This window comes from Bactrocera dorsalis, chromosome 3, assembly GCF_023373825.1.
Source record: "Bactrocera dorsalis isolate Fly_Bdor chromosome 3, ASM2337382v1, whole genome shotgun sequence".
NCBI lineage: Eukaryota > Metazoa > Arthropoda > Insecta > Diptera > Tephritidae > Bactrocera > Bactrocera dorsalis.
In genome coordinates, this window is record NC_064305.1 from 39,248,448 (window position 1) to 39,267,232 (window position 18,785).

At 38.8% G+C, this 18,785-nt stretch overlaps 1 long non-coding RNA gene across 4 annotated transcripts; it reads left to right on the forward strand.

Moving 5' to 3' along the window:
* The first annotated feature begins 8,629 nt into the window (after nt 1-8,629).
* On the forward strand, nt 8,630-15,515 carry LOC125777400 (uncharacterized). Of its 4 annotated transcripts, none has more exons than XR_007422275.1 (5): nt 8,630-10,549; nt 10,606-10,783; nt 10,843-11,057; nt 11,110-11,613; nt 15,382-15,515. It is a non-coding gene; the product is annotated as an uncharacterized LOC125777400 (long non-coding RNA). The 4 variants fall into 4 exon arrangements; XR_007422277.1 differs by having other exon boundaries at nt 8,630-10,358; nt 10,443-10,549; nt 10,843-11,613; XR_007422276.1 differs by having other exon boundaries at nt 8,630-9,658; nt 10,253-10,549; nt 10,843-11,613.
* The last annotated feature ends 3,270 nt before the right edge of the window (nt 15,516-18,785 follow it).

An 18,785-nucleotide genomic window follows, 5' to 3' on the forward strand; every position in this document is an offset into this window, starting at 1 on the left:
GTTTTTAGCTATCTTGTGAGTTAAGTAGGCGCATTTTACATGATTCTTGGAGAGGATTGCGCAAAAATTAATATTGTTAATTTAATCCACGAAAATGGTCAAAAGGAAGCATTTAAATATTGAAACACGATCCGAGATTGTAACCAAATTTAAAATGAGAACTTCGGCTCTAGAAATCTATGGACTTTCGCGGAAAACTGTGTACAATTTAGTAAAAAAGAAGGACACTTGTGGGAATTTATAAGATAAAAAAAAAGTGGACGAAAACTCGTTATAGGCCAAAGGGAAAAAACATGATTAATGAGAGTCCTTATGGTAAATCCAACAATAAGCCCTATTCGTCTTGCAGAAAATTCGGAGGAACTAATTGGGAAGAAAGTTAGTGTAGCTACTTTACGTCGCAAGATGAAGAGCATGGGAATCAAGACCTATGTAGTTCGCAAAGTGATCGACATAACTCCAAACAACAAAGCCAAACGCCTTGCCTTTGCTCGAGAGCATATTAATAAGTCCATAGAGTTCTGGCACAACGTTCTGTGGACTGACGAGTCCTCTTTTCAATTCCAGGGGTCTTTTGGGAGAAAGTATATGCATCTACCGTCAACTCTGATAAGCAAAGCACGGCAGCCTCTAAACAGATTCGGTGGAGGATCTGTAATGTTTTGGGGATGCATATCATTCTATGGATTGGGAGAGCTCGTACCGATTGAAGGAACTTTGAATCAATGTGGGTTTATCGATGTGTTGAATGATCATGCATTTCCTTCAGCAAATAGCCTGTTTCCAAATACCGACTGGATTCTGCAACAGGATAATGCTCCTTGCCATAAAGGATGGTTGGTAACGAAGTTTTTAAATGAGGTAGATCAAGCTGTTCTTGCATGGCCCCCTCAAAGCCCGGACCTTAACATCATTGAAAATGTTTGGGGTTTCATGAAACAACAAAGAAAAATTGATAAAAGTCGAAAACTAAATGACACTATTGAAGAAATTAAAAGTATTTGGGCTAAACTACCTCTTTCTTTTATCCACACCTTGATTGAGTCTATCCCGGCCATGTTGCAAGCAGTAACTGATGCCACAGGAGGAGTAACAAAATATTGACTCATTAAAATTAAAAAAAATTAAATATTTATAATTCTTAATACATATAAACCATATAATATGACATTGTGTAATTATCCCTGACACGAACAAAATGTGTATAATAACTTCTGACGCCAATATGCATCAAATAAATGTATTGTTTTTGTGAGAAATATTCCGTTATTTTCTTTGAATTTTTGTTCATTTCTTCTACACACTCCATTTAATCCAACAACAAATTTGCTTCATATTGAAAACAACAACAACAGCAATCGAAGCAGTCTTACCGAAACGCAAAAAAATTTAGTAATGTGTAATAACATTTGACTATGGCTGTATACGTGTTTATAAAATTGATTGCAAATCAATTCCCAAGTATGCCTTCCATTGCTCTGCCCCTGTGATATTTTAATGAAATTAAGGAAAATTAATTAAATTATTAAATTATATTAATGGTTTGGCGCTCAATAAAAATGAATTGGGCTTGGTCTAAACTTTATACAAATGTATAAAATCAATGTATTAAATTTCGTCTCCTCTATATATTTATGATATTTCTATAGAATATCAAAAAGTTTGAATAAAAAATTTAAATTTCAATATAAAAAAAAATAAAAATGTGCCGATAAATCCCTTAAAATAAGCAAACAAAATTTCAAAACACTGACCTATACGGATTCTTACTCTATTAGAATATTTCTGATGTTCCTTTGAACTCCAAGTCCACCATTTTAAAAATATCAATAATAAGTAAGGAAGGGCTAAGTTCGAGTGCAACCTAAGATTTTATACTCTTGCAACTTACAAGAAACAAAGCCATGAAATAGCTTATCTCTTTTAGTCCGGGAGCCGATACATCGGCTCTAGCATATTTCGGTTAACTACTCGCATTGCGGGAGAACTCTATCTCACTTGAAGGTACCTTCAAGTTATGTTTTGTTTTTGTTATGTAATATTGTTCATCTTGTTACAAAATATATATTAGAAATGCAAAGTATATACTTTATAATAATTGATCCATATATTATAGAATTATGATGAAAAGATTACTGTTTGTATGTGCAAATACGTTTTCTATAAAAGATCTCAAATAGATTTACAAATGTTTATACCTTTGTTCTTTCTATAATCAAATGAGTTCGAAAAAACGAGTGTCATTGTTTAGTTCTGTATTTCATCCACAATACGTAGCTTTTTGAATCATGTAAATATTGTTTCCCGTTTGGTTTTTACAAGCATTTTTCCGAACCCTTGTAAAACTGTGAAATTCGCCCGGTTTTTTCGCATAGGCACCTCTATTTCGCCCGGCACTAAAAGAGTTAAGATGTAAAACGTCAATCTAGGGATCGAAATCGAAGCAATTTTATATAAGAATGTGCTATATATCATACGTTGACAGACACATAAGGTTTGTTAGATAAACGAAACCCATTATATGTAGTAGTATGTGGCAGTGGGGGTAGTGTCGACCTAATTCGATCTAATTTCCAAATACCACATACTACTAACACGTCACATACTAAAACACCAATCATATAGAGTACAGTCAGCTGGATGTTCGAAATGGCTTATGTTAGTTATTTAGAGGCTATGTCAAGTTTTTGCCAATTTTTTTTTTAATTTAGGTGCAAAGATACAGTCTTATGAGTGAAATACGTTTTCTAATTTTCTTTAAGATATCTCCCATATTGGCCGATATATGCGATACCTTTATATTAATTGTTTCTTCATGTGTGTACTGGAAAATGACCGAATCAAGTGGAATTTAATGTTGTGCTTTATGGGAAGTAGGCGTGGTTATTGTCTGATTTCGCTCATTTTCGCAAAGTCATATAGAATTTTGAAAAGAATGCCACGTACCAAATTTTTCGAAATCGGTTGGTCGGGTTCCGAAATATGGGATTTCACCAAAAAGTGGGCGGTGCCACGCCCGGCGGCAAATCTTTACGTGTCTGACGCATTAAGTTACTGATTTATCGTGATTTTAGTAATTTTGAACAGTACCGTTATATGGAGAGGGAACTGGGTTTTCATCCGATTTCATCTATTTTTACACTAGAAGTTCCTGTAATATTCGTTCTGGGTGAGTTTCGTCGTTGTACCTTTAGTGGTTTAGGAGATATGTATATATATTAAACTTATTTGAGGGCGGGGCCACACCCACTTTTAAAAAAAAATTTCCTACAGTTGACTCTAGCTATTGCAATCCCTTGTGCTAAATTACAGTTTTATATCTGAATTTGGCGCTTAGTTATAGCACTTTTTACGTTTTCGATTAATGGCGATTTGTGGGCGTGGCAATGAACCGATTACGCCCATCTACGAATTTGATTTTTTTTGTACTAAGAAACCGTCATACCAAGTTTCATCAATACATGGGGCTTTCGAAAGTAAACAGGACTTAAAAAAAACAGAACAAATGGTTTTTTCGGCAAAATCAATTTATTTTATTCAAAATAGTCCCCTTCTGCTTCAATACAGCTTTTTTTACGGTCCAAAAGCATGTCGAACGAGTGTTTTAGCTCGTTGGCCGGTATGGCCGCCAGTATGCCGGTGCTAGCCTTTTGAATGGCCTCTACATCTGCATAAAGCTCTCCTTTCATGGGCAAATGGATTTTTCCGAAAAGGAAGAAGTCGCACGGTGCCATATCAGGTGAATACAGGGAGTGGTTAAAGGTTAAAATGTGATTTTTGGTCAAATAATCGTCTTTCGAATGTTGGATTCTGAGCAATTTTTGTTCAGAATTAAAATGCAGAATTAAATACCAAATAAGGTCTTGTTCCACTCCTTATATGTAGTATTATCATCATAAATCCTACTGGCTGATTCCAATATAAATCGATATGTGAAATTATTATTCAAATTAATGAGACATATTTTTGATTGCCATATATTTTGAATGAAAACAAAACCACACAATAATATTAATTTTAAGGTCAAAGACGGATGAAAATTCCACTTAACTAATATTATGAGTAACATCACTTGACTTTAGACGGCTTATAAATGTGAAAGCAGAATATTTGAACTAGAATTATGCAATTCGGTGGTAACATTAGTTATATCGGTATGTACCTTCTCTGGCAGAAATAATATGAGTTTAAAATTTTTAGAATAAAGTTTTACACCTCAAAACTATAACCGAACTTAATGTTTCCCTTCCTCTTAGTATTTTTTGTTGGTAACGATTTCATTAGTTTTTCCATTACAAGCGTACATTGTGGTATTTACTATCTTAAGGTTCAGTTTTGCAGTGTTATTAATTCGTTTCCGATATTCGATTAAAGCATTCACTACCAACAGATTAACCTATAAACCGTTGCTGGGAGAGGAAAATACAACCGCAATACTCGTAACGAAATCATTCAGTCTGCATGTCCCTTTGTTCAAGTTGAAATTTCTGCTCTTGGCAGCATTTGTTCTTCGCTCTCATTGCGTAGCATGGCTGAAACAGCAACGCTGTCAGCTGTTCTTGTTGCCGAAGCTCTTGCTCCCGCTGCAACTGTCATTCTTGAGCTTGAGTAATTAAATAATTTCATTTCACATCATTGAAAATGTGAAAAAGGTGGGCATTGAAAATATTCTCATAGTTCTTGTTGTTGTTGTGCCACTGTTGGCGTTGTTAATCATGTTGTTATTTCTGTTATTCTTGCTGATGTTGGGGTGCTGATCGCTGTCAGCTGCAATGACAGGTTGGTTTCGCCACCGCTGGTCTCTGGAGAGCGGCGAACACAGGAAAAGCAAGTAAAAAGTCGGTTGAACAATTTTCTCTGCTGCTGGTGTTGCTCATTACAATTTTACTTTGCTTTTTGTATTTTACTCTTTCTGCATCCACTGTGCTACCTGAAAATCAATACCACAAATGGCCCGCGTTACCAGCTGTCAAAGAGGAAATGGCGGCCATTGATGTCGTATCTACCGTTAGTTTGAAAATGCATTTGTGTGTAATAAAAATTTTGCTTATAAATTCATTCTACAAGAGGACAATGATGCATGGAAAATTTCAACTAAAAAACTTACATGCTGTTAACAGCGTTTGCTTTTGGCAGTTCGACATTTTCACTCTCTTAATACACTTGCTTTCATTAACAACAATGCTACAAAAATGAACTTCTGCGTTTATTGTGAAGGAACCAACACAACCGTCTTAATCAATCATTAGAGTAACTTATATAACTAGGCTACGCAGAAAAATTAGTTCTTATTGACTCAATGCGTTTCAAAGAAGTGAATGTTGGGGGTCACGCGCAACGTTATGTATATTTTTTCGCGATCCGAAGACTGCGCCTGTAAGGGGAGACTTCCCCCGTCGGACTGACAGAAAGCTCTCAACACAAGTGTTGTTCTCAAATTGGACAAATTTCTTCAGCTTTTAAATAAAACTGATAATTATTGCTATCGTGATAAATGTTAAATAAGTCTCTAATATCTTTGAACAAATAAGGAAGGAAAAGGTTGGTTAGAATATAAACATATGTACTATATTACAAAATCATCACATGTAGTAAATGAAAATTGGTGTAGTTCGTAGACTAAATTCACATATTTTCGGATTTAAACTATAGTATACACAATATTAGGAGAATGGAGTCATGTGTAGAAGTTTACGCAAGTAAGAAAAGTTCTCTGATTGCTATTCACTTGGAAGTGGCCAGAAACGATTATTTTACATATGGTTTTAGCAGCTGCCGGTCTTAGACCAAGTATCCTTGGATAGCCAAAGAACATCCGTTTGAAGGCAAGGGTTTTGGGCTGGGTTTGGGATTCGCCTCGTAAAAAATCCCAACAATGAAAACAAAACAACAGCCTCGAAAGAAAAACCCCAACTTTCATAACGACCATGGAAAACGAATTGTGCGCTGGGTTTGGGACCCGCCACGTAAAAAACACCCCCAGTGAAAAACAACAAACAGCCTCGGATGAGAGACCCCCCTTTTGACGACGACCATGGCAAACGAAATAAGGACTACGAATTGAGGGCATGCACCTGGAATGTCCGGTCCCTTAATTGGGAAGGTGCCACTGCCCAGCTGGTTGATGTCCTCGTGAAAACAAAGGCTGACATCACCGCCGTCCAAGAAATGCGATGGACGGGACAAGGACAGAGACGGGTAGGTCCTTGTGACATTTACTACAGTGGCCATATAAAGGAGCGCAGGTTTGGTGTGGGATTCGTGGTGGGAGAGAGACTCCGTCGCCGAGTACTATCATTCACTGCGGTGAATGAACGTCTAGCCACAATCCGCATCAAAGCGAGGTTCTTCAACATATCGCTGATTTGCGCCCACGCCTCGACGGAAGAGAAGGACGATGTGACCAAAGATGCCTTTTATGAATGCTTGGAGCGCACTTACATATGTGAGATTCCCCCGTCACGATGTAAAAATCGTGCTTGGCGACTTCAACGCCAGGGTGGGCAAAGAAGGTATCTTTGGTACTACGGTCGGTAAATTCAGCCTCCACGACGAAACTTCCCCACATGGGTTGAGGCTGATCGACTTCGCCGGGGCCCGAAATATGGTTATCTGTAGTACTAGATTCCAGCATAAAAAGATACATCAAGCTACATGGCTGTCTCCGGATCGAAAAACTACCAACCAGATCGATCATGTTGTGATAGACGGAAGACACGTCTCCAGTGTTTTAGATGTGCGTGCGCTCCGAGGTCCTAACATCGACTCGGACCACTATATTGTTGCAGCCAAAATTCGCACCCGCCTCTGTGCAGCAAAAAACGCACGCCAACAAACACAAGGAAGGTTCGACGACGAGAAGCTGCAATCACAATAGATAGCCGAAAGATTTTCTACTCGGCTTGCACTCCTGCTATCTGAGAGCACTCGTCAACAGCAACGGTATAAGGGAACTGTGGGACGGCATTTCAAACTCCTTACGTACAGCTGCAACCGAAACCATTGGTTTTCGGAAAGTGCAAAAGAACAGCTGGTACGACGAGGAGTGCCGTGTCGCAGCGGAGAGAAAACAGGCTGCCTACCTCGCAACGTTACGATCGACCACAACACGTGTGGAATGGAATAGTACCCTAAAGTTGAAGAGGAAAGCGAGACGCATTTGCAGACAGAAGAAGAAAGAGGCCGAAACGCGTGAGTACGAACAGCTCGATAAGCTGGCGGACAGGGGTAATGCTCGAAAATTCTACGAAAAGATGTGGCGGCTTACAGAAGGTTTCAAGACCGGAGCATACTCCTGTAGAACCCCCCAAGGTAATCTAGTTACCGATGCCCAGAGCATACTTAAATTATGGAGGGAACACTTCTCCAACCTGCTGAATGGCAGTGATAGCACAACACCGGGAGAAGGCGAACCCGATGCCCCAATCGATGACGATGGAGCAGACGTTCCATTGCCCGATCATGAAGAAGTTCGAATAGCAATTGCCCGCCTGAAAAACCACAAAGCGGCGGGGGCCGATGGATTGCCGGCCGAGCTATTCAAACACGGCGGCGATGAACTGATAAGGAGCATGCATCAACTTCTTTGTAAAATATGGTCGGACGAAAGCATGCCCAACGATTGGAATCTAAGTGTGCTCTGCCCAATCCATAAAAAAGGAGACCCCACAATCTGCGCCAACTACCGTGGGATAAGCCTCCTCAACATCGCATATAAGGTTCTGCCGAGCGTATTGTGTGAAAGATTAAAGCCCACCGTCAACAAACTGATTGGACCTTATCATTGTGGTAAATCAACAACCGACCAGATATTCACAATGCGCCAAATCTTGGAAAAGACCCGTGAAAGGAGAATCGACACTCACCACCTATTCGTCAATTTCAAAGCTGCTTTCGACAGCACGGAAAGGAGCTGCCTTTATGCCGCGATGTCTGAATTTAGTATCACCGCAAAACTAATATGGCGGTGTAAACTGACGTTGAGCAACACGAAAAGCTCCATCAGGATCGGGAAGGACCTCTCCGAGCCGTTCGATACCAAACGAGGTTTCAGACAAGGCGACTCCCTATCGTGTGACTTTTTCAATCTGCTGCTGGAGAATATTATTCGAGCTGCAGAACTGAATCGAGCAGGTACAATCTTTTATAAGAGTGTACAGCTGCTGCCGTATGCCGATGATATTGATATCATCGGTCTCAACACCCGCGCCGTTAGTTCTGCTTTCTCCAGACTGAACAAGGAAGCAACTCAAATGGGTATGGCAGTGAACGAGGGCAAGACGAAATATCTCCTGTCATCAAACAAACAGTCGTCGCACTCGCGACTTGGCTCCCACGTCACTGTTGAGAGTCATAACTTTGAAGTTGTAGATAATTTCGTCTATTTAGGAACCAGCATTAACACCACAAACAATGTCAGCCTGGAAATCCTACGCAGGATTACGAAGAAACGACTGGCGCGCTGTTGTTGACTCGGCTATAATCGCGTAAGCGGTGTCTACGCCAGTAAAGAAGAAGAAAGTATCAGATAAATATTGGTTTGATTAATAAATAATTAATGTTTTAATTGTTGTTCTTGATTTATTAAAAATCTTGTCTATTGGTTAGTATTTATCTAGTAAGGTAAGATGATTTATGCTATGTTCGGACCGACATTGAAAACATGTTTTCGGGGGAAAAAGTGGTTTTCGCATGAAAACTTGTGTTTTCGTCCATGTAAAATCTGTCAAACGAAAACACAGTTTTCGCTGAAAACTACTTGAAAACTTACATTCCACTCACTATAATCGGTGCCTGCTCTAGTTTAATCGATTTTTTTGGAAGACATATTTTGCTGCCCCTAAATTGCTACTATATATTTGTTTACATTCCATATAAAAATACAGCTGCTCACTGTTAAGGGGATTCTCTTGTTCTTGAAAAACCATTGCATGGTGCATCAATTGCAGAATTTTCTTCTTGGTGCAACGGCACAACAAACACACGCAAAAATTTGTTTGCAATAGCCGTAAAATATGTCAGACCAAAACCCATGTTTATTTTCGTACCGTCATATATCACTAGATTCTGCAATGGGTGCTCTTTTGGCCTTGCATATTTTGGTATAGGATTTTTGCATTTTGTGTCATCGTGCAATCTTGCAAGAGCAAGAGAATACCCGTATTGATAGTTGTCAGTGAAAACTCAGCGAAAACATAAATTGTCGGTCCGAACGACTTACATTCCACAAGATACAAATGTGTTTTCAAAATGTTTTCAATGTCGGTCCGAACATAGTATAAAGTAGATTTGGCCAAATATTTTTTTTCATATCATACCGATATATCGATATTTTTAAATAAAATATTCAAAAATGACCGATACAATATATATCGATACTTTATTCCATTTCCAACATCCCTAATCCAAACTAATCATGCATAGCGTCGTTTTGTTGGTTATGTCAAGACCTTTCAAAGATGTATAGTATTGTCATATCCGCTAAATTCTGTTATTTGAAAAGTCCTTGTGGTTGAAATATATTATTATAATATCATTATAAAATAAAAATGGCTTAAACATAGATCGAATGGTCATTATACGAGTTACTATCATTGAGTGCGGTTAACATCCAAGTGTGCTCCGCAATTGCGACAATTTGCAAATAAACCAATCTGTGGTAATTCGTGGGTGTGTGTGCCGTGGGAGGCATTCATTTTGTCAACACGTTTCACATCGATTTCCTTGGAAACTCATTCAAATCAAATCACATTTTTAATCGAAGTTTGGTTTTTTAAACAATGACAAATCATATAAACACTCAAATAATTAATTTTCGTGGGGAAAAAAGTGTTGTTTCTCCTTCTTTTACACGTTATTTCTGTGTATTAAATCAGCTGTTCTGTTCGAACAATTTCCAATTGCAATCAGCGCTGCCATACTGGCAAAAAACCTGCACATTTAAACTGCATTATCGACAAAATGTCAGGTTTCTAATACCCAGTAGAGAATTCATTATAAAATAAAAATGGCTTAACCTCTTTATGAGGTCAAATATACGAAACCGATGAAAACGAGCTAAAGAAACTGAGTAGATATTCAAAAAAAAGCACTCTTCAAAAAATGCAAAGTTGATACTTCTCCAACAATTGTCAGCCCTTCGAAAAATAAAAATAAAGACCAGGTGGCCAACAATGATACTAAAACCCACCGCCCATCTCATATTATAAGAAGGACGTAAAGGATTTTAATAAATTACGTTTTAATATTACAGATCTAATAAATAACAACATTTTAATAAAGCTTTTCAGCAACGGCGCCTACAAACTTATAGCGGGATTCTGTAAGCAGTCTCTAGTCTCTATTTGAGACATTTTGAGGTAAAGTCTCAATTTGAGACTAGTTACTATTCACAATACAGTCTCTAGTATCAAGTCTCCAAACATTGTCTCAAATTTTGTCAGCTGGTAATAAGCAGGGCACAAACGTATTAAGAAAAGAGAAAACCAGCAATGGACGAAGAAGTCGCAGCTTTTTTGTTAATTTTACAAACTTATGAAAATGAAGAGAGGTAAGTATTGTTTAATAGCAATGAATATAAAAATATTATTAATTTCTTTCAATTAGAAATGCAAACAGGAGGAATTTGGCGCACTTAAGGAATAGTGAGAATCCTTTTTTATTGAAGGAAGGAACATTTAGAAAATATTTTCGTTTTCCGAAATCGTTGTGTTGGGACCTTATGCAGGATTTGAAACCTCACGACAATCGTTTCCGAAAGTGTGCTATTCCTTTTGAGATTCGGGTGAGTCTTCATGCTTTTAAATTAAAATTGTTTATTAAACATTGGTGTACTATTTCTAGTTCGTTTCAGTGCTATATTTTTTCAAATGGCTCATACCAATACTGCATTGGAAATAGCCTTTTATCTGCCATGAGTCAACCTAGCATATCCCGAAGTATAAGGTTCCAACACAAGTTTACATACACATATATAATAGTATACTTGTGTTGGAACACAAAAATGTGGAAATAAGCTTTCCAAATGCAACAGAGCACTACAAAACAATTCAAATGGGGTAAAATATATATATGTATACGAGTTAAATTAAAACATAAAAATATTTATAGTTTCCATAATAAGTTTGGAATAAAAGGAGTGATTGGTGTTATTGATTGCGCCCATGTTACTATAATTGGACCGTCTTCGTCATCTCACGTTATTCCACATGAATACATGAACCGAAAGGGTTACTACAGTATTAATGTAGAAGCGGTAGTTTAAAATATTAATTTAATATAATTAATATATGTATGTATATATGAATTTTATATTTGTGACGACAAACTTATTTTTCGCCATTTAAATGCTCGTTTTCCTGGCTCATGCCATGACTCCGAAATTTGGAGAACATCGCCGGCCAGAATAAAATTATTAAGGTAATATGTTTCTGGTTCATTTAAGCGGCTTCTAGGTGACTCAGGATATCCACTAGAGCCATGGCTTTTGGCTCCTATATCAAACTCATCTGCACCAAATAAAGTTCTTTATAACAGAATCCATATAACGGCCAGGAACATAATTGGAAGAGCCTTTGGTGTTTTAAAGTCTCGTTTCCGTTGCTTATCTTAAGAGTGAGTATTGAGGTATACACTAGGGTGGGTCGATTCCGGAATTTTTTCGATTCGGTATTTCTAATAGTGCGGAAAAGTTGCCTTAGTACTTCCTGATTCTAATGCAACTTTTTGTTTTGAGATCAGATTGCATCTTCAACCCGAACCTCGGCCTTGAAATTTCGGAAATTCGCCTAAAATCGTGAAATTGTCTACCTAGCACCTGAAATACGCATCTCATGGCAAAATGTATAAAACAAAAGTTATTTGTCACGTCATTTGCTACCGAAATGGTATATGTGATCATGGCCGTAGGACGAACCATTCCCGAGATACGAGCGAAAAGGCGGCGCGCCACAGCGCAAGGTGAAAATCGGCTTGCGGCCACACTTCTTGACGTTGATTTCGCCGAGTGCTATCACTCACATTCATTCACCTACGCCAAAGGACACGTTCGGATAGGTCTCCACACAAATATTTTTTCATCGAGTTCCTTCACTCTTGTCGGTGATTTCGCCGAGTTCTATCACTTACATTCATTTCCCTGCGCCATACGATACGTTCGGACTGGTCTCCACATAAATATTTTTTCATCGAGTTCCTTCACTCTTGTCGTTGATTTCGCCAGGTGCTATCACTTATATTCTCTCAACAAAACACAGAACTCAAAATGTCTGTATCTAAATTTAAATTTAGACAGAAATATCCTGTGTTTGGCATATATCCGTACAATCTCTCTGAGTCCCAGTTACCTACTTACCAGGAAGTTTCTTTTGTGTTATCAGTTTGAAAGATTTGGTATAGGCGACTCCGAGGCGACAACTATGAACCTAGGAGTAAAGAGGTTACAGAAATAGTTGCAAAAAAGGTTGAAAATACTTTCAAATAGTCATCTATTCCGATAGTTTCACACACCAGAGTTGTACAAATGCTCACCACATACCATAAGAAATTTCTGACTCTTAAAAAAATGTTTTTAAGGAACCCAATAGGTTTGAGCTCTAAAAGAGACGACTTTGTCTCTTCTGCCGGAAAATTATTTGACATCGCTGCTTGTAAATGCATTTATTTTTCTTCTTGCACTTGTCCAAAGGAAAGGAAAGTTCCTATCAATGAACAACCACTTCTCTTGGACCAGAGAACCACAAGAATTGGTCGCATTGGAAGTGTTGATCTACCTGAAACAAAAAAGATTACAAAGAAAAATGAACGTAAAGAAAAGCTTTCAAAACGTCATTCAACATCAACACTTACCAGAAAAGTATCAGCTAGAACACGTGACCATTCAGATCAGCCAGACTCTCATACAAACGACAACAATGTAGGCGCGTCGCACATTGATTCTTCGAAAAACGATGGTGATGATGAATTTTCTCTTCCATCCTCTAAAACCAAACAAAACACACTAGTATTAGAACACACTGCTTTAGCTGCCCAAAGATTTGGAGTAAGTGATAGAGCAGCGGCCTTGATTGTTTCATCTTCTTTTCTGGATGCCAAAAAAGCAGGTTTGATAACAGAGGATCAGGCTAGCTTTGTCACTGACAAATGCAAGATTAGTCGGGCAAAAAAAAGTGTTGGTGTTAAGCTCCAGAACACCGAAAGTATTGACTCCGTATATGGGCTGTATTTTGACGGCCGCAAAGACAATACACTTACACAAGTCAGCGAAGGTGAAAAGTACTACCGCGACATTGTCAAAGAGGAACATATTTCTCTTATAGCGGAACCTGGTTGTCATTACTTTGGCCACGTCACTTCTCCTTCCGGGTCAGCTGAGGATGAGACGCAAGCTATATGGCAACATTTACAAGACAATTCAGTTGATGTGGAACATCTAGAAGTTGTCGGTGCTGATGGCACCAACACGAACACAGGTTCATTCGGAAACTAGAAGAAAGAATAGGTAGGCCAATACAGTGGGTTGTTTGTCTTCTACATTTCAACGAACTTCCATTCCGTGCTCTTTTCGAACACATAGATGGTGTCTCAAAGAGTCCAAATACATTCTCTGGCGACATAGGTAAATAATAGGCTCCCTTATTGTGAGAAGTTGCCTGTTGTCAAATTTGAAAGTTTTCCATCCTGCCAATTACCTTCTGAGGTTATTAATCCGACCCAACTTAGCACAGACCAAGCTTATCTCTATAAAATATCAGAAGCTGTTATTTCCGGTCAATGTTCCTCAGATTTAGCGTCGATGCATCCAGGTAACATGTGCAAATCTCGCTGGCTCACCTGTGCAAATAGAATTCTGAGATTATACATTTCTACTGACAAACCAACAAAGGAAATAAAGATTTTGGTCAAGTACATACTTACAGTTTACTCACCTTTGTGGTTCTCAATAAGATTCAACAGTTCAATCAAAGATGGCTCGCGCCATCTCTATGCTGCAATTCAAAGGTCGAGATACTTACCCGCTAAACTGCGCAAGGTTGTAGATTCATCCATTCAACAGAATGCTTTCTTTGCTCTTCCAGAAAACATTCTCCTTAGTATGATGACTGACGAACGGATAGAAGTCAGAAAGTTGGCCCTTGACCGTCTTCTGGTAGTCAGAGAAGCAGAGTCTGACACCATAAATGGAAGAGTTAGATGTAATAAAGTGCCAAAGCTGAATTTCAAAGCTAATACTTATTACGATATGATTAACTGGAAGACTATTACCTTGACTGTTCCACCAGTTCTTTGTTCAGTTTCTAACGAAGAACTCATAAAAGGGCTGTCGGGAGACACTGCAGAGGTATGGAAATTTAGTGAATTCCCCTCTCACACCGTGGCAGTCGAGAGAATCGTCAAACTGGTGACAGAGGCATCTTCTAAAGTTATTGGCCCCCAATCTCGTAATCTTTTTATACGCTCTACACTGAAATCTAGGCAACAAGTGCCAAAGTTTAGTACAAAATCTGATTTTATCAATAAATTTGACACAGATTCAGACTAAAACAAGCCTGACATATGGTTGGTTGGTTGGGTTGGGCTTGGGAGGAACCCGAAGAGCAGCTACCTCCACGCGGTGGGTTCTGGGTGACCAATACAGGTTAGCTGAGAGCTGCAACAATTTTGACCTTGCGCTGTGGCGCGCCGCCTTTTCGCTCGTATCTCGGGAATGGTTCGTCCTACGGCCATGATCACATATACCATTTCGGTAGCAAATGACGTGACAAATAACTTTTGTTTTATACATTTTGCCATGAGATGCGTATTTCAGGTGCTAGGTAGACAATTTCACGATTTTTGGCGAATTTCCGAAATTTCAAGGCCGAGGTTCGGGTTGAAGATGCAATCCGATCTCAAAACAAAAAGTTGCATTTGAATCAGGAAGTACTAAGGCAACTTTCCCGCACTATTAGAAATACCGAATCGAAAAAATTCCGGAATCGACCTACCCTAGTATACACCCTCAAACGCCGAGTTCTTAGTTTTTATTTGCTCAATTTTCCACAATATTTTGCAAAAACATGGTATTTGTGACTTCGATGAAATCGACATTGAAAACTTTGAGGGCTCTTCCTTCCATGATAATTCTCCAGCTCAAACAAATCAGTATTACACTGCAGGAATAAATGCACGACGTAACTGCTTTAATTCTCTCACACAATCTTTGTAAATAAATATCTTTACAAATAAATCTTTCAATTATATTTTCATAAAAAATTAACAAATTCATTTATACAGTCTTCTTTTATATGTATGTACATTATAATCATTAATAGGAACAACTTAAAAATATCTTCTTAACTTAAACATATATTTTTTTATTTTATTTTTTTTTTTTTTAAATAGCTTCCGATAGCTTTAAAATAGCACTTGCCATATTGTTCAAAGACTCCGCAACATTTTGGAAAAACATTTGTCAGCAAACATTTCCTGTGAAGTCTGCCTTCGAGAACGTGAAGTTGATGGCATCTCACTTACATCCTTCCATTTGGTAGGCGAACGTGATGGACCTTTCAAGGCGTTTAGCTGCTGAGCAAATTCGATCCACAGCTCTTCTAACCTTTTGGGTCGCGTGGGATCGTTTTTGTGGACCTTCATTTCAGGGTGAAGCTCTAGAAATGCTAAGTAGCATTCAATTTACTCTTTTGTTGTGCGCAAGGATTCTGGAAATGTAACAATTAATTATATACAAGTAAAAGAATATAACAGAAAATCTTTAACTTAACGTATACTTATCTTTGTTTTCCATTTGGAATGTATTGACAATTCACTTATAGAGATCATCACAGATAATAATCGATTGTTGGTGTTTATGTTTTACACAAAACTCAATCAGGTAAAAGTAAACAAAAATCAATTTCACATAAATTTTAGCTCTATAGGGGATTCAAATACAACATTTTATTTTTATTGTAATTGGTAATTAATCTTTTTTACTGCCTTAAAGTTAATTTAATGTTTGTTATCGACAATCTTTTTTCATTCTGGTTTTAGATACATCTCTAAATAATGAAATGTGACAGAGGGTCAGACCTGTTCGTTTTCAATTGAGAGACTCGCAAATTTTTAGTGACTGTCACTTACAAAATAGCAAAATCGTCTCAAGTCTCAAAAATTGTCTCTAACTTAAAATCTCAAATTTAGAGACTTCAGACTGTCTCACATTACAGAATCGCACGGTTAATCTCTTCGATGCAAACAATTATCGCACAATAACAAATTACTTATCTAATGAAAATATACCTTGAGAGAGTAAACATAATAGGCCGATAAAGGTCTTCTTTACTGGCGTAGACACCGCTTACGCGATTATAGCCGAGTCAACAACAGCGCGCCAGTCGTTTCTTCTCCTCGCTACGTGGCGACAATTGGATATTCCAAGCGAGGCCAGGTCCTTCTCCACTTGGTCCTTCCAACGGAGTGGAGGTCTTCCTCTTCCTCTGCTTCCCGCGGCGGGTACTGCGTCGAATACTTTCAGAGCTGGAGTGTTTTCATCCATCCGGACAACATGACCTAGCCAGCGTAGGCGCTGTATTTTAATTCGCTGAACTATGTCGTATATCTCGTACAGCTCATCGTTCCATCGAATGCGATATTCGCCGTGGCCAACGCGCAAAGGACCATAAATCTTTCGCAGAACTTTTCTCTCGAAAACTCGCAACGTCGACTCATCGGTTGTTGTCATCGTCCAAGCCTCTGCACCATATAGCAGGACGGGAATTATGACCGACTTATAGAGTGTGGTTTTTGTTCGTCGAGAGAGGACTTTACTTTTCAATTGCCTACTCAGTCCGAAGTAGCACCTGTTGGCAAGAGTAATCCTGCGTTGGATTTCCAGGCTGACATTGTTGGTGGTGTTTACGCTGGTTCCAAGATAGACGAAATTATCTACAACTTCAAAGTTATGATTGTCCAGACCCATTTGCGTTGCTTCCTTGTTCAGTCTGGAGAAAGCAGAACTAACGGCGCGGGTGTTGAGACCGATGATATCAATATCATCGGCATACGCCAGCAGCTGTACACTCTTATGAAAGATTGTACCTGCTCGATTCAGTTCTGCAGCTCTAATAATTTTCTCGAGCAGCAGATTGAAAAAGTCACACGATAGGGAGTCGCCTTGTCTGAAACCTCGTTTGGTATCGAACGGCTCGGAGAGGTCCTTCCCGATCCTGACGGAGCTTTTCGTGTTGCTCAACGTCAGTTTACACAGCCGTATTAGTTTTGCGGTGATACCAAATTCAGACATCGCGGCATAAAGGCAGCTCCTTTTCGTGCTGTCGAAAGCAGCTTTGAAATCGACGAATAGGTGGTGAGTGTCGATTCTCCTTTTACGGGTCTTTTCCAAGATTTGGCGCATGGTAAATATCTGGTCGGTTGTTGATTTATCAGTTTGTTGACAGTGGGCTTTAATCTTTCACACAATACGCTCGATAGAACCTTGTACGCGCTGTTGAGGAGGCTTATCCCACGGTAGTTGGCGCAGATTGTGTGTGTCTCCTTTTTTATGGATTGGGCATAGCATACTTAAATTCCAATCCTTGGGCATGCTCTCATCCGACCATATTTTGCAAAGAAGCTGATGCATGCTCCTTATCAGTTCTTCGCCGCCGTGTTTGAATAGCTCGGCCGGCAATCCATCGGCCCCTGCCGCTTTGTTGTTCTTCAGGCGAGCAACTGCTATTCGAACTTCTTCATGGCCGAGTAATGGAACGTCTGCTCCATCGTCATCGATTGGGGAATCGGGTTCGCTTCTCCTGGTGTTATGTGTTCACTGCCATTCAGCAGGCTGGAGAAGTGTTCCCTCCATAATCTAAGTATGCTCTGGGCATCGGTGGCTAGATCACCTTTGGGGGTTCTACAGGAGTATGTTCCGGTTTTGAAACCTTCTGTTACACCACTCGTGCGTTGCACAATCCATTTTAAATGATCTAAAATCTCAAGGTATTAAGGTCATAAATGCAATTATTAAACTTAAATGGAAGACTAAAGAACCGCTAGATATGTTTTTAGTAGTATATGATACTACCGAAGACATTAAGAAAATTCACCAGATCAAAACCATTTTTAGTACGCGTTGTCAAAGTTGAGCCTATCAAAACATCTAAATTAATTCCACAGTGCAAAAACTGTTAAGCTTTTGGACATACAAAAAACTTCTGTAATAAGCCATCGAGGTGTGTGAAATGTGGAGGCAAACATCCTACTATTGAAAAGCTGAAAAAGACCTTGCTAAATGTTACAACTGCGGCGATTCTCATCCTGCAAGCTACCGTGGTTGTGTCGTCGCAAAGGAACCGCAAAAACTTAGAGATAAAAAGAATGGTAATTCAGTTGAGGAGAATGCCAATGCTCCGACGAACAAACCCGTTGTGAACTCAGGAGAAGTAAAATCCCTGCCTTCCGTTTCTAAAGTTTCATTTGCGCAAATAGCTAAACAAGGCCACACAAATACAATTCAGAAAAGTAGTCCGTTATCCCAAATCTTGGATAAACTAAATGAGCAAGAGAAACTATTCAAGTTCTTTAATAAGCGGCTCAACGCTCTCGAGTACCATCTACAATTTATTGATGAACAGTAACTTTTTGAGAATAATGCTAGTAAAAATGAACTAGAGGTTATTCTACACGACAGAAATATTGATATAAATATGTCTATTATCTGAAACGCATTTTACAAACCAATCAGTTTTTAAATTTAAAAATTATGAATTATATCACACGCCACACCGGGCAAACTCAGCACGAGGGGA